This window comes from Toxorhynchites rutilus, chromosome 2 (genome assembly GCF_029784135.1).
Source record: "Toxorhynchites rutilus septentrionalis strain SRP chromosome 2, ASM2978413v1, whole genome shotgun sequence".
In the NCBI taxonomy this organism is placed as follows: Eukaryota; Metazoa; Arthropoda; class Insecta; order Diptera; family Culicidae; genus Toxorhynchites; species Toxorhynchites rutilus.
In genome coordinates this window covers 116,091,459-116,112,621 of record NC_073745.1, presented here as the reverse complement: position 1 = coordinate 116,112,621, position 21,163 = coordinate 116,091,459, and the positions used below count along the sequence as shown (strand labels likewise).

Genomic DNA, 21,163 nt, shown 5'->3' with positions numbered 1-21,163 from the left:
CTTTCATTATTGATGATTATGTCTGGTAAATTTGTGCGCGTGTGACGTATAGCAATAAACATTGCTATAGTTTTTGATGAATTAATAGGAAGCAGATTATCGAAGGACCATTTCCAAACACTCTGCAGGTCAGTGTTGCTTAAATGATCCATGTCTTTTTAATTAGCATCAGTTGAACAAACATAAAGTTGTACATCATCTGCAAACATGTGGATGACACAAACTTTCAAAACTGATGGTAAATCGTTTAAAAATAATGAAAAGACAAGTGTACCTAAAACAGATCCTTGGGGTACTCCAGATAAAATATTAATTGAGTTGGATAATTTTCCATCAATTTCTACCATATGTGTACGAGAGCTCAGATAGGAACTGATAAGAAAAAACAGCTTTGCGACTAAAGTTCAACTGACAGGAAAGTTTACGCAATAATTTGAAGTGAGAAACTTTATCAAATGCTTTAGAGAAGTCTATCAAAAGGAAAAATGCTACCCCTTTTTTGTCAACAAATTGATGTATGTCATCATGAACCATAAGCAATGCCGAAGCAGTACTGTGATCGGATCTGAAACCAGACTGATTAGGACTGAGCAGATTAAACCGCTGAATAAAGTTTTGCATTTGAAATTTTGAAATTTTCTCAAAAACCTTGGACAGCGAACATAGAATACTGATTGGACGAAGATTGTTCAAACAAGCAAAGGCAGGTTTCTTACGAGTTGGACTAATCTTTGTAGCCTTCAGGCGCGAGTAATCGTTATAAATAAATTGAAGAGATACGTTATGGGCGTAATTACGAATGGCAAAATAAATTTAATGAACCTCAAAGGAATGCCATCCATACCGATAGCATTAGAGCTAACTGAAAATATGGCATTTCAGATTTCTAACTCGTTACACGAAGCAAATGAAAAACCATCAATGTTAGGAGGTGGTATTGAAGGAAGTTTCGGATCATGTGTGAAGTTTTCACAAAAAAAAATTATCTCATCACTAGTATTGTAATGCTTTCCTTTGTTGCACGGATCCACAGTAACACTAAGTCGTATGAGTTTTTTCCAAAGTTCTTTGCTTGAAGTCGCAGACTCTAAATTGGACGCCATATAGTTAGATTTGGCTTGGTTCCCTAATAGAGTTACTTTATTGCGAAGTCTTTTGAACTGAAAATGATCCTGAGAACTTCTACTACTTTTCCATTGGAGATATGCAACATCTCTAGCTATCATAGCATTCAAAATGTTATTGTTGAACCAAGGTGCATTGGCTTTGAGACTATGAGCTCTTAATGGAACACAATTTTCATAAATTGCAATATTCAACTTTATCAACAATAATGACCAATCCAAGTTGTTTAATATGTTTTGCAACTCAGAAAAATTAATTCGATTATAATTCCGAAAAATTTTCGGATTATCATCATTGCAACGAATTATGTTAAAAGATTAAAAAATCATATCGTGATGAGAAAAAACCTGGGGCTGACACTTGATTGAAATTAAGAACGAAATTCTTGTCATTTGTTATTAGAAGTTCAATCAAAGAACTTCCACCAGGATAGAAGTGAGTAGGTTCATTATTTACACAAAACAATCCAAAATTCTATAGAACCTCGCTAAACCTAGTTGTTTTAGCGCAAACTTTTTTCAAATTTGTATTGAAATCCCCTGACAAAATTATATTCTCATAAGCTAGTGGCAGTTCGGAGAACTTTTGGTCAAAGAGGTTGGAACAACCAAATTCAGGAGGGGAATAAATCACACCAAGCAAAAATTTTCTGTGATTCAATCGAATCTAAATGATTAAATATTCAATACGATCACCTTCTCCCAGTTCCGTCAAAATATTGGAAGCAGCAATAACCCTGCAATCAATTTTAAATTTGTGATAAATTCAAATTCCACCACCTCGACCAGTCTTGCGATCATTCCTTATGATGTTATAATCATCAACGGCAATTGTTGTATCACTTACGTTTTAAGTTTTAACCATGTTTCCGTCACACATACTATGTCAACTTCGCTGTTCATGAAACAATTTTCAAATTCATCAAATTTACTTGAATGACGAGCACACACACTTTGTGCATTCATATGACAAAAATTAAAACAATCATAACGTAAAGCAACAATCACAATGGCTTGCAGACTATCGACAATACTTCTCTGAGGACGTGTAATATCATTGACACGATTAATCGGCATCAACACAGAGGAAAAACAAGAGACATCGTGCGAGCATCCACTGGCTTAGATGAAAGGAAATCAGGAGCACTAAATTGATGAAAATGGCAACATACATTCCAATTTCATTTGTATTCATAATTAATCTTATTTTAATTTATGGGAAGTGGGGACATAGTGGTCACCCTAAGGAATATGCCCGTTTTCAGCGTCCACATACCGCTTCAATTCCCGTTTCTCGAAGAATATTATAGTTCAACTCATTGTTGTTCAAGATAGCAAACGGCTTTTATTATAAAAATTCAAAATAGTGCACTTTTCATCATTAGAAAAAAAGAAAAAAGGTGAAAAATCGAACATTATTTTGAACAAGTGGTCTCCCGCACATATCAAGCTAAATAGGATAGATTTATGCGATTTTTTCGTCCAAATTTGTTCAAATCATATTTTATATAGTAGGTACATATATGAAATAAGTTTGGCCTATAGAGTCTCAATTCAAATTTTCTCATGCATACAAAAACATAGTATGAAACAAACAACATTCCGCATAATGAGGCTTGGTTTAGTTGGAGGTGCATATTTATTCAGGGTTAAAGCCACAAAGGGATCCTCTTCAAGAGCAGAATGTGATACGGTATATCAGCTTTAGTAAACAGAACATTGTAAGTCGATATTCACCTATGACCAAACATCAAAAGAATTTCTATGCTAATTAATCACTGAGATTAAACGAAACATCTGTTCATCTCTCCTAAAATATGTGAACAGTCGTTCAAACTGATGATTTGTCCAATATATCAGATTGAATAAACTAAATTTCACGAGAAATTCCTTAGATGCCATGCGCACAGAACTACGGCCGAATGGCTATCGAGAGAGAAATTTCTGTTTTTATTTATATTTTGACATGCTACAGCTCTACTGAAGTACAGAGTGACTCAAAAGTCATTAAATTCTTCAAACATTAGGCGACTATCAATACGGCATATATAGTCAATAGTTATACTACCAAACAAGCAGGTGACCACTTTACCCCCCATGACCAATTTGCCTCCACTACCCCTACTGTGAATGTGGCATAGATCGCAAATTCAATTGAAAACTATAAGAACGACTACAACTACAGAATGAAGAGGGTGCAGCATCAGCAGGAACAACAACAGCAGCAACAGCAATACAAATAATGCAAATGCGACTTCTGTCCGACGATGTGCGTAATTTGTAGTTTTTGACATTCAGGAAGGATAATATGGAAAGTTGATGAAAGGGAATCATGGAGTTTTCTTGGAAGGAGTAAAGGACATGTATAGGATAGAATTATTTTCGGGTTCCAAACTCCATCAGCTGTTCCAAATCAAAGTTTGGTTCCGCCGGAACGTTCTCGTGCAATTCCTCACACCCATTCCTTCATTAACTTTGGGGATACTATATTCTGTTAGTCATTTCATTTGATACCGATATTGAGCGGATTGAAAAAAAAAATACACAGTCGGCCATTTTGTGGCGGTGACCTTTTCGGATCTATGTTGTTCATATTGTAGTGAGTTCACCAAGTCAAGTTCATTCATTTCAAGATCATCTACAATCCAATGTTATTCCGTCGATATTCTCGGAAAAATATGGGAAAGTTAGATCTGATAGAATGTTCTTTACTGACGGTTCATTCATAAACGGGTCCACTGGCTTCGGCTTCTTCAATGAAAATTCCAGTGCCTCTTTCAAACTCAAAGATCCTTGTTCCGTGTATGTCGCTGAACTGGGTGGGATATACTACGCACTAGGGATCATTGAAACACTGCCCATCGACCATTATTTTATTTTTTCAGACAGTCTCAGCTCAATAGAGGCAATCCGCTCAATGAAAGTTGGTAAACGCTCATCTTATTTTCTAATAAGAATAAGACATCTATGGAGTGTTTTGGTCGAAAAATTATTCAAGATTACCTTAGCATCGATTCCGGGGAATGAGAAAGCGGACTCGCTAGCTAAGGTAGGCGCTTCAGAAGGCACACTTTTTGAAAGGCAAATTACTTATAATGATTTTTTTTCACATTCCTCGTGTGCTCGTTAGTTGGCAGTGCATGTGGAGGGAAGATGAGTTCGGTCGTTGGTTACACACGATTATCCCTAAGGTCTCGACGAGTGCATTGTTCAAGGGATTGAATGTAGGTCGTGATTTAATTCGCGTGATATCTCTGCTTATGTCCAATCACTACAACCTAAACGCGCATCTCTATCGCATATATTTCTATTTATAACGCATCTATCACTTATATTTCGAGAGCGAGCTATAGCATGATGGGTTGATTTGATAGCCACCTTGTTGTGATCAACAGATGCACTAAGCTCATCAATTGATTTTTCGAGCTCCACACGTACACTTCTTAGCTCGGATTTGATCTCTGCTTTCACTGTTGTCATCTCATCGTGTATCTTCCGCAAAATCTCCGATTTCGTGCTCTCCAGCTTTGCTGAGAGTAAGTTCGCAAGCTATGAGATGGACATCTCATCATTCACAGTCAGAGTCTCCAGTGATCCAAATTTAGTGCTTCTAGTCGATACACCGTCCTTCCTTGAGCTACTCATCTTAGCTAGCGGGAACTCAACGGAACGAAGCAGATATGCTGTGTTGGAACGCTCAACGTTGAAAAAACTTTTTGCTTTTTAGCAATTAAGCAAACGCTTTTTGGTACTGTACTTCACTACCTTCTGTATGGCTATAGAGTACACATTCAACGACTACACTTGTAACGTGTTCAACAGCGGGTTTTCTCAAGCTTTGAGGGTATTTGCGGCAGAGCTATATTAATAGTTACACTCCATCACCACAGACAACGACAGATATCTTCATTTAAAAAACTGGCCATTTGAGGGAAGCGAGTGGTTACTGCGATAAAAAAGACACATTTTAATCGTCAAATTGTTTAACTTTTGACGTAGGATTACGTCTTACATTAAGGGTGCCAAATCAGAAAACAGGTCACGTTTTAATGAAACAAAGTTAACGTTAATAACTATTTTTGCTACGAACGGATTTTAACGATTTGCATACAAATCGAATCGGAAATTTTCTAAGATTTGTTTGATATGCTATACATTTCAATCCCATAGTCTGTATATGGTTTAAGTTGATGAAAATTGGAAGCATTCCCATTTCCCCATACATTTGTTCTGTTCATTTGTGTGTTTTCTCGAACAGAGTCGTCAATAACGGGCAACTTATGCAGCCGCTAACGGGTGTTAAATAAAAAATGAGAATTTTTTCAATACCTTTCAATAACTCAAATAAAGAGCGTAAAATTTTCTTTCTCCAAGAAAATTGCTCTTTGGGCTCCCTAGAAACAGTAGGCGTGTTTGGATTTGCTAGTTTGAATTTAGTCAAAGCAAAGATGGCGTCGAAACAGCACGTGCTCCGCGAACGCATTGTACGGTTCTACGAAACGCATTTCCAGCAAGGAAAAAAGTTCACGGTGGCACATGGAAAAGAAAATGTACCTGTCAGTACGGTATATCGTATCCTGAGTTCCCTGAACGTAGAGCGGAAGGTCGGAAGTGGTCGTCCGGTGACGATAATGACGAAGCAGAGGAAGACATCGTTAAAGAAGCAGTTTGACAACAAAGACGCAACCAGCCTGCGTGACGCCGGTCGGAAATATGGCTGCTCCCACGTATTGATCCATCGGACCCTCAAGATGGAAGGAATCGTCTGCAGGAAGAAGACGAGGTCGCCGGAGTACACGGAGGAGCAGATTGAGACGGTTAAATCACAGTGTTGGTGGATGACCAAAAAATACCGCGGGACGTCTTTCGTTCTGGACGATTTTCCGCTGTCCAAAACGCATATTCCAGGAAATGATAATTACTACTCCAGCGACAAGTCATCCACACCGCCTGAAGTGAAATACAAGTTCAAGCACAAGTTTGAAAAAAAGGTTATGTTGTACATCGCCATTTCCGACCGGGGCATTTCAAAGCCTTGGTTTAATCCGAGCGGTCTGGCAATCAACCAACAAATCTATCGAGAAGAGTGCCTCGATAAAATCCTGCTGCCGTTCCTGAACGAGCATCACGCGGATGGGAAGTACGTCTTCTGGCCGGACAAGGCGTCTTCCCATTACGCCAAGAAGACGCTGGGGTATTTTGAGGAGAAAAAGATACCGTTAGTGCCGAAAGATCGTAACCTAACAAACTTGCCCCAGTGCCACCCAATAGAGGATTTCTTTGACTTACTCAGTGCCCTAGTGTATAAAAACAATTGGTGGGCCAAGGACACAAAGCAACTGACTACAAGAATCCGGAATTGTATCCGGAAAATGGACGTAAGGTCCGTACAACGTTCTTGTGAGAGCATCGCGTCAAAGTTGCGTCGAACAGCAGACCACGGCCCTTACTCAAACATTTACTGACATTTTTTTGAAGAAAATACATTATGTTATTAATAAAAAATACTGAAATCGATGGAAAATTATTTTTTTTATATGTGATTGAAAAAATTCTCATTTTTTATCCAACACCCGTTAGAATAGAAACAACGAAGGGGGATAGCGAAAAGAGAATATTTGCGAAGTAAACTCCACCCTTGCATAGCAAGTAAGCTGCCGCAAAGGTATAAGTATTGCATCTTCTCTGAGGAAATTTCTCAGAATTTTCCTGTGCCCGAAACAACAAAGGTCGCTTATTTCGCTCGTTTTATGTTCCCCCTTGAGCTGGGAGCGCTAGCGAATATTTCACTCGAAGTGCATCTGGCATTGCCATTTATGAAACCATCCGAGTCATCTCAGATTTGGGTCGCTTCTAGCCATCAGTGTTTGGCTTTGTGTGTGTAGACGTGTTAAAGCGTAATTTTGTTGTCCACGAAGAATCCGAGAATGCTGGACCGAAAATTGTAACCTGTTATTGCTTTTCTAGTAAATATAATGATTAGAAAATGTTCTCCAACATTACAATAATACAATTAAAATACCCTACGCATTATTTTCCCTCCAGTCTCCCGCAGGCGGTACTGTTCCGAATAACGGAAGACTCAATTATGTACGCAAAAACATAATTTGAATGCCAAATCACAGCGCATAATCCCCCTTTTCTGGCAACGAAATCCCAACAGGCAGTCAAAAGTCATAATAGCACCGAGCCAGCACATCAGAAATCTCCAAATAATATTCCGCTAGTTTCCTTTCTGGCTGAGGCTGACAACGGTCACCCATCGCTGTGTGCTATGAATGTTCACCCTTGCCCTGAAACCAGGTAAAACAAGCACTCCCAGCATCCAGGTCGGACTTAGAACACAGTGGGTTTACATTTTCATCAGAAATAAGATTTTCCCCACGGAACCGCCCCCTCGACGCCCGCAGGTCACGCTTTGTCCAGGTGACAGAGATGAGGATAAAACCCATCGAGAGAAAAATAATGAAAACAAAATTATTTAAATGTCATAGCGTTTCTCCACAAACAAAGCGAAACGAATGGGACCGTGAATTTTGCGAACGGACGGATTGTGTCGGTATTCTTGGTCCTCCTGTTTCATTTGCGGTTTATTGTGGAAGCTCATTCTGAAAAATACGCTCATTCACGGGACCAGCTCATGAATGGCGAAATGGGGGATGAAAAATGCTGAATGGCAAACCGCTGCACCTTTGTGTGCACTGCACAGTAACGATTTCCTTTTTTTATCCGTCAGTGAAATGAATAAATACGAGTTACGGAGTTATTATATTATGGTGAATGCATACAGTATTTCAATGTTGATGGAAGAATCAACTCAAAAGGTACATTAGCAAACTTATCTAATAAAAAGTCGTCCTCATCCGCGCAATGCATCAAAGGAAACAGAAAGGAACAGAAGTTCTCCATTCTATTGCTCAACTTTTATTACTTTTCTGGGATCCGAACTGAATCGATAGGACTCCGTCACCGGCAGGAGCCAAAACTCGTACATTAGAGCTCATACAGCTTCCCTCGAACAAGAACATTTCGTAGCAATTCGAAGCAGAAATAACAAACCACAAAAAGCTTCGAACGCCGTAAACGAAATATAACCGTGAGCCAAAAATGGCAGAGGAAAAAAACCCGAAAAAAATGTTCCGAATCGCACCATTAACACCATAAAAAGCTCATAAACTTCGTCGGCGCAGTATTTTCCCCCGAAAACTTTGTTCAACCCCAGCGCAGCGATATAAAACCGCAAAACTCGCAGCAAAGAACGACAAAAACATGAATTTTCCCGCGCTCCCGTGGACCGGAAATGAAAAACACTCGCAGAAGCAATCAATACCCCTCAAACGCACGTTATCTTGTGTTTATACGCGCTGGGCCATACGTGTGTAGTAAATGTATTTCTCGTCAATGATTCGTAAATCAAGCTCAGCCCCGAAATCTTTCTCGGGAAAGTGTTTTGGATCCACGTCTCGAGTGGCTTTTCTCTCGGTGTCATTTTTTTACCACCAATGCAGCCCAACTCTGCTACGCTTTTCCCATCGCCACCCTCCACACCACACGCGTTTCGGATTGATATAAAACTACAATAAAAATTTACAGCATTTTGCTTTCACGGTTGGCGAAAATGGAATACACATACACACAAAGAGACCCACCACACATGCAACCACAGCATTCATCCTCCAGAGCGTGATTCGTCTCGCAAAATGTTTGGCGAAAAGCGTTGGAGGGCGAAGTGATTTCCAGAATCCATTCTCGCTTCTCGCGACAGTACTATTATTTTTGGAAAATCCTGTTCCAACCAATATTGGGACTTAGGTTGCGGAAAGCCCGATTGGTTCTGAAAATCGGGCCAATGGAACCGCACAACTTGGAGGCAATAAAACTCGTTTGTGGGGACATTCGCAGTAGCTTGCATCGTGTGGTGTGTGTCTTTAGTAGTGTATTACTTCTCGTTTCAATTTGATGGTATTTATCCGGGCGGACTGGGAGAAACTGAAGTCATTGGCAATCGATACAGCATCTCTGATTATCGCTAGAATCAAAACGTCGAGATGATGAGCTATGACTTCTGTAGACGATCCAGAATATCATTTATAGAAAAGAACTTTTTCAATAATCAAAGTTAAAAATGTTTCATCCAGAACAGAAAATATCCGAAAATTTTTGGAACATTTCAAATAGTGATCCCCGATTTTTGGAATTAATCGTTCATCAACTAATCAAATATTCTTCAGCTGTTTGTTATTCAATACGATTAATCGGCCCAAAATAATCGATTAATCGCCACGTTAATAGAAATAATTTTTTGGATTAATTTTACTAATTTGCAAGAATTTGTTACTGTTATAATTAATTGTATTGACGTAGGACTACGTCTTTCTTTTCTGTACCGGGGTGTAAGTTCAAAGTTTCGAACACGAGAGAGTCACGCTGGAGTGCAAGGTTTTGCACGTTAATACCTCTTTACCGGCTGAATAGAGCGATATAATAATCACTTCATCCGAGGGATAAAATGTCAACGAGTTATATGATTCACACTTATTGGTCCAAAAAATCGTTCCAATAGCTTAAAAATTGTTATCGAAATCATCATTGCTCATTGATGATGATTGGTGATCGCAATGTGTTCCCGAACACGGACGCAAAATCTAGGCACCTGGAGAAACCGTCATAGCGAATACATGCAAGCTGCGACTTCCTTTGCTCGCTTGCATTAGTGTTTGGGAAACCATAGCGGACACATGCAAGGCGAGAGTACTTTTACTCGCATCAGTTTCTGTTCTGCTTTCGCATGGAACAGTCATGAAAAATTGTTTGCGTGTGAATGCGTCCAAGCGAAGAAATATTCGCATTTGCGCATTCGACTTGGCGTTCCCGTGATGCAATCCAATTGGCGAATTTACGCAAAGCTGAATCAGCTCATGCGACACCTACATTAGAGTCCAGAACCACAAACGTGATGATGTTTGTTTATTCTACGCACTGAAAAGCAAGATTCGGTCGTGATTATTCATTTTATTTCTATTTGGATTCATTTCAACCATTAAATGTCTTCAGTATATGGTAAGAAAGTTAGGGCTTTGTATATTTAAGATGATTTCAACACGCGATTGGACCAAAACCATTGATAATATTCGAAAATTTTGAGTTTGATAATGGATACAGGTTATGAAGATTGTGGACAATGGTGATGAAATCGATATCATATTAAGTTGGATTATATCATTGATAATGGAAGGGCCGATACAAGAAGGATTTGCAGCATTCTAGCGCAACACATGCTACTCATCGTTTATCTTGTTGAAAACGAATTATGTTACAACACTTATACCAAGCCATTCTTCAAAATATACATATCAAATAGTAAAATGGCGAATTTTAGGCAAGGTTATATAGACTTCATTTCGTTTTCAACGTGAAGTGGCGCCGTCAGTTTCTATTCTGTGCATGGAGTGATCATGAAAAATCTCGTGTTATTCTCACGAAAACAAAAATGAATCATGTATCAAACATCTTCAGTTGCTTTCACAAGGCCACTCAAATTCCATCGGTTCGTTTCGAGACCACCAACAAGTTCGAAAGAGTTGAATTTTATGTTAATAACAAGTCCATACTTATACTCATAAAACCACACACTAACTAGAAAAAATTTCAGCATCTTTCGAAATATTCATTCATTCATTCATTTAGAATTGATTCAGATGCAATTTCAAACAAATGATTACAGAGCCAACGGTAGACCTACGTTTACCTTGTGGTTATATCACAGATATAACCACTTCTTATTTTTATAATTTTTTTTTCAGATTTTTCAGCTGCCATCGACAAAATTAATCATCAAGTAACGATTGCTAAATTGCATCGCATAGGCTTCAATGGATCGTTGCTGCTCTGGTTGCAGTCATATCTGGCCGGCCGAACAATGTGTGTAATAAAATAAGTAAAAAAAACTTTTTACGTTAAACAGTTTAATTGTGATTAAACATAATAATGTACTAAAAGCTTGAAAATGATAAGGCAAGTAGCAGTTATCAGTTATCACTCCTTCATTAGTCTAGGGCATTGATAAGATTAAAATAAAATCGTGGGACATGTCATGAAGTCGCTAATTGTGGATAATGGAAATCCAACGTGCCCCACGATTTTATTTTAGTCTTATCAATGCTCTAGACTAATGAAGGAGAGGTGTGATAACCGCTAATTGCTACTTGCCTAATTATATTCTAGCTTAGTACATTATTATATTTAATTACAAACTTAAAAAGTTTTTTTACTTATTTTATTTTCTAGTTTTTAGTACATTATCTGTTTCATTAGAATATTTCTCTATAATAAAACCATTGTACTGTATTCTCTCAGTCAAAAAAATTAATTTGATACCGATATTGAGTGGATTGCAGAAAATACATAGTGTGTTCTCCAAGTCAAGTTCGTCCGTTTGATACACATATCTCAATCAACCTTTTTTTGAGATGAAAAGGAATCAGCAATTTTGTAGCGGCGGCCAAGTTGGATTTTTCAAGATAAGCAGTTTTAAAATGACAGCAAGGTAAAGGTGTTTTATGAATTTGATCAGTTCAAACAAACATCACAGAAATCGGGTCATACAAACAGTTCAAGCTAGATAAAACCGTTTAATGAAGTAATTTGCTATTTTGTGACTGCGGCCATCTTGGATATGGTTGCATGTTCTACTGTGACCTTCTATTCAAGCCCTTTCATTCGATACCCATATTAATCGGGTTTTGAGAAAATATGTAGAACGCCATTTTGTAGTGGCAGCCATCTTGGATTTACATTTTTCATAAATAACCGTATTCTATTAGTCAAGCTTTTTCATTTGATACCCATATTAATCGGGTTTTGAGAAAACATACAGTCCGCCATTTGGTAGTGGCAGCCATTTTGGATTTGCATTTTTTATAAATAACCGTATTCTACTAGTCAAGCTCTTTCATTTGATACCCATATTGATGGAGTTTTGAAAAAAATATATATTATATATGACGCCATTTTGTGGTAGAGGCCATTTTGGATATCCATTTTTCATAAAAAACTGTATTCTACTAGTCAAGCCCTTTTATTTGATACCCATATTGATGGGGTTTTGGAAAAACCGATGAGGTTTTGAGAAAATGTGTGATCCGCCATTTTGTAGCGGCCGCCATATTGGATTCTCAGGATCATGAAATGCACAGTTTTATAATGACTTCAGAGATAAAAGTGAGTTCCAAATTTCAGATTAATCGGTCAACAGAAAGGGTGCCAAATTTCTATTAATGTGGGTCAGCGCTACAGACAAACATGTTACATGCCACTTGGGATCTGATGTACCTGATGTACCTCAACGACGTCAACCTGATTCTAGGACGTGAGAAGCTTTCTTGTGCGGATAACTTAAATTTTTTTATGTGCGTGGAAAACTACGAAGATGCGTGCGCTGTCATCTCTTTCATTAGGGATTTTTTCAACCTGTTGATTGTTGTAAATAAATAAAATAAACAAAGCTGTAAAAATGAAAACAAGCTATGCATCGCGCAACAAACTATACCCGAAACAGTGTAAATTAATATTGAAATTCAAATATATGAATTGGAATAAACTTTTCCGTATTAAACAAATTTTTTATGTGATAGGATAACATGATTCTTTGCAATTGGTGAAAAAATCATGGATATCACAAAAATTATAGAAAAATTGTTATGTCATGTTACAATATGAGTATAGCAGAATGAGCAATTCTTCTAGATGGAAAACTATCACTCTTTTACAAAATCAAAACCAATTCCGCATGAATTACAACCAACTTCTAATTCGTGGATCACATTTAGTTCAGTTTAAATAACCTATTTGACGTAGTTTCGTCCAAGCTATGGCATGTCGAGCTTGTATCTCGTTACACGCATATGATACTGTCCTATTAAGCTCTTCAAAGCTTTCACACTGCTTGTTAACTACATGTACTATTCGTTCGAGCACAAGCTAGTGAGCAGACAACAGTTAGTTCTGATGTTTATGTCACACACCGGATTCCATTCGAACTCGAAGGTCGTTTTTTTTGTATTTTTATATTTGACTCAAATATTGCAGACGCATTTTTTATGGCCAAAAAGAACCATTTGTATCATCAGTTTTCCATTTTGGCCTTACTTTTGAGCAGGGTTTTGGGAAAATTTTCTACCAGGATAAAAAGACTCAAAAAACATGTTGTTGATGTTGATGTTGAGAATTGTTGAGAATTTGCAGTGAATTTTGTTTTGAAATCACTGTATCTCAGAAATGGTAGCATTTAGCAAAATTTTGCCATGCACTATTTTGACTGCAAATGATGTGTACTTTAATAAAATGGGATCTAAAAACTATTATAACACAAATTTTAACAAATTTCAAAAATCCTTTTTTTAAAAAAAAATTACTTTTTTGTCAGTTATTCCTCCATTTTGGCGCACTGTGCAATAAACATCATTATTTGTCCGCTGCAATATTGGATATAAATCGAGAACACCTTTTTTGAGAAAATTGAGATTTTAAGTGTTATTTTCGAAATTAAATAAAAATAAAACATTTTTCAACAGTGCATGTTTCTCCATAGAGCCCCAATTATAACCTGAAATATTGTGGAAGACGCCTAATCAATCGGACCAACCTTTTCTGTGTCATTTTTTTGGATATTTTCAAGCAAATTTCGTTTAGGCGCTAGAATCAAAATGGAAAACCGATTATTCAAATTGTCTTTTTTGGTCATAAAGAATGCGTCTGCAAAATTTAAGCCAAATCAGAAAATACAAAAATAAAATTTATGAAAAAAATCATCATATGCGGTGGAACAGCTCAGATGTCTGCAAACGAAATTTGACCTTCATTGATTTATTTATCGGGCCCTGCAAGAAACTCAGCCGGATCACGTTGGGCGACGAATATGTTAACCCATTACCAAGATAATAACAATATTTGGTCAATTCATCGGTACTTACAAACATTCCAACTGAAAATGCAAAAATAAATGAAAAACGTTCCGTCTTCCAAAGTAGACGAACCAGAATGCGCTGCGGAGGTTAGATGTGTTGGTATTGATTCGTCAGAATTCGACTTATCCGGCTGTTATATTCCTGCCGGAGGCTCAATCGTATGATTTTTGTGTGTTCTTTTATCGAGGTAATACTGTAGAAAAGTTATCATATTTTTGTATTTTATTGTTTTTTTCCCATGCTGAAGCCTATTTGCCATTATGGCTGTCAACTTTGACAAACAGCTTCAGCATGTAATTTTGAAATCATTGAAATAGTACAAAATAAGCTGCTAAATAAGACAAAATACTGGTGTCCCTTGGTACATCCGCAATAGTGCCATACATCGAGACTTAGGGATGGCGACGTTAACCAAAGAAGAACTTCATAAAACTAGGAGGAAAAATGCGGAAAAGGTGAAGAATCATCCAAATCCACTTGCAAGGCGACTCGGTCAACCTATGGTAACACGTCTGAAGAAAAAAACCTTAATTATTTGAACGTGGTCAAACGTTAGGGTTGTGCTCCAGCACACATGTGAAATTTTAGCTGTAAGAATTGATAACAAACGCAATACTTTATTATGTTAGAACTAAAAGTATAACCAAATATTATTATTTCCACATCATGGGAGAATAAATGTATGTATGAAAAAAAAATGTTTTTTTTTCATTGGAATTGAAAACACTTTCCAGACACACTGGTTTTGAATCAAATTTATTACCCAATAAAGTTAAACAAAATTGAATGAAACTGATGATAAGGGGTAGTTAATAAACTAACTATCTTTTGGTGCAAAATTTTACCATATAGTTGTTTTGCAAAGACAAATCAGTTATATCAACCTCCTCAAAACAAAATTATTGATTTTACGGTCTGCGAGACCCGGTGCGCTAGTGCAGGAGGGTTAATGTTCCTTCGCACCGCACTGCACTGTACTTGATCTGATACACGCTAATTCTAATAACTTTTATTTTCAGACACTTCAACATTCCATCTTCTCAATGCGGTGTTTCTTCAAAAAATAGAAAAAAATCAGAAAACCGTTCATAGCTCTCAATAAATTAAACTTTTTCTTAAATTTGAAGCCTTAGGCGATGGGTTCTGTCTAACATGTTCTCTGTGATTTCAATGTTGGAAACAATCTCGCAATATATGCACCGAACGAAATGTGAAATTTATTCCAACACCCGTGATGAATGTCCTCAGCGGTGGCAAAAAATGTTCTATTATTTATCTGCCAATTTAATGACTTCCCAACGCGCCATCCTGAACCATCATATAGGAACAAGCAGCGGAACCGAAGGAAGGGGGAAGTGTAGAATAAATTGCACCCACAATTCAAACCGGAACGCAAACATTTGGCTCAACCGGGTGCGGCAATTTTTCACACTCATGTTTGTAAACGATGTTTAAAACAGGCATATTGCAGCCGAGGTTCCGCCTTTCTCTCGTATGGGTTTAAATCTCCTATGATGAACACGTGAAATTCAACTCATTATTAAATTTCTGTTTTTTGTTGCAATTTAAATTGTTTGTTTTCGGTAATGGATTATTTTGTTCTGATGTATCTTAATTGTTTTAATTAAAATTATTGCTTAACTTGTCCTTATTGGCTAACTGAGTTTGAAATCGTAAGCAACTTGCTCTTGTTGCAGGGTCCACGGAAGTAACAGAGTTCCGAATCCCAAGAAGCCAATATGTCAACCATGTTTTCCCAAAGTTAATGAAAAGCACCTATTAACATAATGTTCAATTATGCTTCCCAAGCCCGGGACTGTCCGTAAACAAATATGTACTTCATCGTAGGAACCCTTCAAGCTACGCACGCCGTTTGCTTCGTAATGGGTTTCCTTCCGGACTCCCTTCTGCTGTGCAAACACAAATGTATACGAGGTTCACCTTTTCCAAGGAAGCTTTTCAATGTTAGAGTTCCTCTCCCTCATCGCTGTTGGCAAACGGAAGGAACGCAACTACCGAGGTATAAAAATAGAACTAACTTATTTGGGTGGTAATTTCAATAGATCACATACATACCGACGGTAAGGGATGTCTTTTTGGAGTGCCCCGAGATGGTAGTTAGCAGAACATTAGTCTAAAGATTTTATCTGACCACGCTGGAACCAGATGTGAAAACATTCACTACAGGGTGTTGTTTGAGGTTACACTCCACATTCTATGCAATTATTTCATTTACACTATTTTCAATGAATAAAATGGAATGTATGTGTTTAGGTGCATTTTTACAGAGTCATTCTCCCTCATAAATCAAGTATAAAGCTTACATAAGGTTCAAAACAGAGCATTCCAGAAGTTTAGCATTTTCTAATAACAATTTATAAGATAACAAAATCGATAGCATACATAAGTACATGAGCATATGAGAAAAAAAAAAGACTAGTAAAGGTGTTTGCTCACAAAATATTATTTTTGTGGCGAGCTATTTCCTTTCTTCGCCTTCAAAGGTACTAACGTTCCTAGAACAACTTCGCCGGCTCAACGTTGTATTATTCCATTTGTTCCTTATACGTCTTTCTGAACATAAGTAAGTGTAAATATCATTATTACGGTATGTGAAAGGCTCTCTTTATTAATTGATGGGGGGGAGAGGGGTTTGGTTGCCATACAAATGAAACACAAATTCCAGCATAACTCGAGAATTAATCGAGCCAAGAAACCCAAATTCGGCGTGTGGATGTTTTAGGGGGCAATAAATGTTTTATGTAGGAAAGACACTCCACTCTAAGGGGGCCAACCATATAAATGGAACACAAATTTCTGCATTACACGAGATTTACTTAAGTAAATGAAACGAAACTAGGCATATTGAGATTTTAGAGTGTTTCTATGATGGTTAGACTCTCCACAACGCCCCCCCCCTCTAAGAAGGGGCTACCATACAAATGAAACACAAATTTCTTTATAACTCGAGAATTAATCAAGCAACTGAACCCGAATTTGGCATGTGGAGGTTTTAGGGTGCAATAAATGTTTCTATGTTGGATAGACACTCCTCCCCCTCTCTAAGGGGAACTGTCATACAAATGAAACACAAACTACTGCATAACTCGAGAACTAATCAAGCTAATGGAGCCAAATTTGGGATGTGAGGGTTTTTGGGTACGAGAAATGTTTCTATGATGATATGACATCCCTCCCTCCTCTGGAATGGAGAGGGAGTCCCATAAAAATATTACACATATTTCAACCAAACATGACAATTGAGAATTTTCGGAAAACTCTGAAGGGAAATGGGAAAATTCGGAAAATTAAATTCCCATATGTTCTATAACTACATAGTGACAAGCGTTGTTAGTCCATTCGATGTTTGCGCCAACTAAATTGATTTTTGTTCGAACGTTGAAATGGATTTTAATGTGATAAAACGTACTCCTATATCTTCTTCTATCTATATACATAAAAATGGCTCGCCGAATGTGTTGATAAGAGTAAAACTCGAGGATGTTCTATGCTTATCCTATCTTATTTTCAGTATCAAACATTTATTCGATGTAACGGAGAAACATGTTATTTGCAAGTGATTAAAAATCTTGAACGAGAATTGTGTGTGAAAATAATCTGATGTTATAATATTGAGTTTTGGTAGAAGTCCTAGAAAATTTGTAATAAAAGTAAATTGTAAAGGGTCAATTAGAAGATGAATCAATGAAAAGAGTACAGTATCTATATATCTGGAGAGTTCGGGTCGAGCAACATAATGGAGCGGATGTGTGCATTTTTGCTCCGTGTTAATATCTTTGAATGTTTGTGTTGTCTGTTGCTATTGAGTTTTGTGGTTTGTGAAATGAGTGAAAAATATGGTTCCTATCTAAGTGGAGTCGAAATTCGTAGAAACATGCTTGGATTCCCTAATTAAATTATAAAAAAGGGATGAATTGTTGAATCGATCGTGCGAAGCCATCTTTACTTGTGAAAACTATGTGTGTCGTTGTGTTCGTGATCGTTGCGCGCTATTCATTATGTGGTGAAGTTCCTCTATTCGACGTGTGAATGTATTGAGGAGAACTTGGATGGCGTGTTTATTTCGTGGAGAACGCATATCTCTCGTGTTATGCTACATGAGAACGCAGCGGTAATATCACCATGAAAGGAACCAGCTAAGTTTTCTCTATATCCCCTTTCACATATATTATAGGTTTACAGTTTTATTGAGTGGCGTGGTAAGAATGTGTGTGTGTGTGTTTTTGTTTTTGGTTTTTAAGGGTTTGTATTTTTTGTGATTTTGATTCTCTTCCATATGTGTGTGCATATGTATTATGTTTTCTAGTGTTCATGGATGCCAGATTTTTTTTTTCAAAGATCTTCTGAAGGCACGAAAAACTGTCTCTATGTGTCACCCATTTCTTCTCATGATCAACCAAATTACAATATTTTCATTCAGAAGCAATTATTATTGTGCTATTTGTTTTTAATTTGTGTAATTTTGTGTATTAAATAATGGCATTTCTCTGGTAGTTGGCTATGTACATCGCTTTATAACGGCCATTCGTTTCTCAGCATTTTAATTGAATTTTTTGATTTAGATTCCAGATCACCGATATACATTATAAGAAAATATCATTGCAATGAAACTCCATATGTGTATAAATATGTCAAAATTGAATTTTTGTTGTTCTGTCATAGCGCTTTTTGTTTTGTTGTTCGTGTGCTTCAATTGTTCTTCAATTTTTTACTACTTTAATTCATTATGCATTTAAGTATTTAGTTCTAGTTTATATCTTTATTTCTTGAATTCAATTGCGCCGTCGTGGATAGAGTTCGATGAAAAGTACGTCCGATGAATTACGGAATATATCACCGGTCCGAACTGTTTTAGAGTAAATCTTTCGGATACCATCTCAGTTTTTCTAAAAATAACTCTCCGTCGTCGCAATTGGAGTTCAATAAAGAATACGCACGACGAATAACGATATGAATTTCCGCTCACATTAGTTTTATAGGAGTTCTTTCGGTTACCTTCTAAGGATTCTCTAAGATAAAATTGCGCAATTGGAGTTTGATATACAATACGGACAATGAATAACAATATATATTTTCGGTCTTATTGGTTTTATAGGAGTTCTCTCGGTGGCCTTCTCAGGCTTCTAAAGTATATCTCTTTACCATCACGATTGGAATTCGATAAAGAGTACGCTCGATGATTAATATATATATATAATATATCACTGGTCCAATTAGGTTTAGATGATTATTCTCGGTTACTTTTTCAAGTTTCCCACAGTTAACTCTTCGTCGTCGCGATTGAATGCAATACAGTACGACAGATTTTAAGAGTTTTGAACAGTACGTGCGTAATAAAATATATAGCCAGTTCAATTATTTCTATAATATTTTTACATTTTTAACAGGTTTTAAAAGGTGGGCCGCGTTTACAGAATCACATCACTTACCGCAGTGAATCCTGATTTTTAACCTATCCCACTAACAAATATCCCTTCCATGATAAACGCTAGGGAACCACGCTATAGAGGCGACCCTTCTGGCCTTCGGGCGGCGAATATCATACTAACATTCCTTCCCTTCCCCTGGTGACTGTAAGGACGTGGCCGGCGTCGTTATTGACCATTTAAAGCTCGAATCACCGAAAATTGCATAACGAGAATGATTTGTTAGTCCCAAACGTCATTCTGTGTGTTCTTTGTGCAATTTGGTTGGTTCAGGTCAATCACGGAGAGCAACTACGAATTGTACAGTCTACCCAAGCTCAAGCTCAAGCTCAAGCTCAATTAGAAGATGAAACAATGAAAAGTTCTGCGATTGAACCCACGATCGTAAGTAAAGAAACGTGATTGTTTGGAGATATTGGTAACAAAAAATAAATTTTGGGCGGGACGAAGTTTGCCGAGTCAGCTAGTCCTTCATAACTAGAACTAATATATGCTATCGTCAAAGAGAATGCTGCGAACTGTTTTCGAAGCTTTGAAAATGTAGGGTTAGACTTACCAAGAAATGCATGTGATCTAAAGCAGTTAAGAGAGTGTGGTATTAACTACTTACACTTACACTTTCGCTTACCTGGAAGAGAAGAAAGAATTTGTAATGTAAGATTGTTCGTATTATGAAATATTATTATCAAAGTTTTATTTTGAACTACTGGTTTTAATACTCATTTCGTTTTGTGAAATAAAAGGATTTGGAAACGTAAAATAACCATAGGGAGAGGAGTGTCGAACCACCGTGAAACCATTTATTGCGCCCTAAAACCTCCATATACCTAATTTGGTTTCGTTTGCTTGATTAATTCTCGAGTAATGCAGAAATTTGTGTTTCATTTGTATGGCAGCCCTCCCTTAGAGAAGGGAGTGGAGTATCTAACCACCATAGAAACATTTATTGCACCCTAAAACCTTCACATGCCAGATTTCGTTTCCTTTGCTTGATTAATTCTCCAGTAATGCAGAAATTTGTGTTTCACCTTAATGGCAGCCCCCTACTAAGAGAGGTGGTAGGAGTATCTAACCACCGTAAAAACATTTATTGCACCCTGAAACCTTCACATGCCAAATTTAGTTTCCTTTGCTTGATTAATTCTCGAGTAATGAAGAAATTTGAGTTTCATTTGTATGGCAGCCTACCAACCAACCCCCCCCCCCCCCTTTGAAGAGGGGCGGTGGAGTGTCTAACCACCATAGAATCACTTATTGCACCCTAAAACCTCCACATGCGAAATTTCGTTTCATTCGCTTGATTAATTCCCGAGTGATGTAGAAATTTGTGTTTAATTTGTATGGTAGCCCCCGCTTAGAGAGGGGGAGGGGTCTCAAAGTATCACGAAAACCTTCCCCGGCCCCAAAAACCCCTGTATACCAATTTTCATGTTGATCGGTTCAGTAGTTGCCGAGTCCATAAGAATCAGACAGACAGACAGAAATCCTATTTTTATACAGGGTTTTCCAACTTTAAATTCCGAAAGTAAATTGAAATAAAACACACTTAGAATTCGAATTTCGATGAAACTTTTATTTCAAATTAAAGTTTGGTTTATGCCATTATGTGTGAAATACAACATCATTC

At 37.3% G+C, this 21,163-nt stretch overlaps 1 protein-coding gene across 6 annotated transcripts in view; it reads right to left on the bottom strand.

The window, feature by feature from the left end:
* LOC129765356 (hemicentin-2-like) overlaps window positions 1-21,163 on the bottom strand; it is a 958,618-nt gene that overhangs the window by 286,406 nt on the left and 651,049 nt on the right. The gene's annotated exons all lie outside the window — the stretch shown is intronic.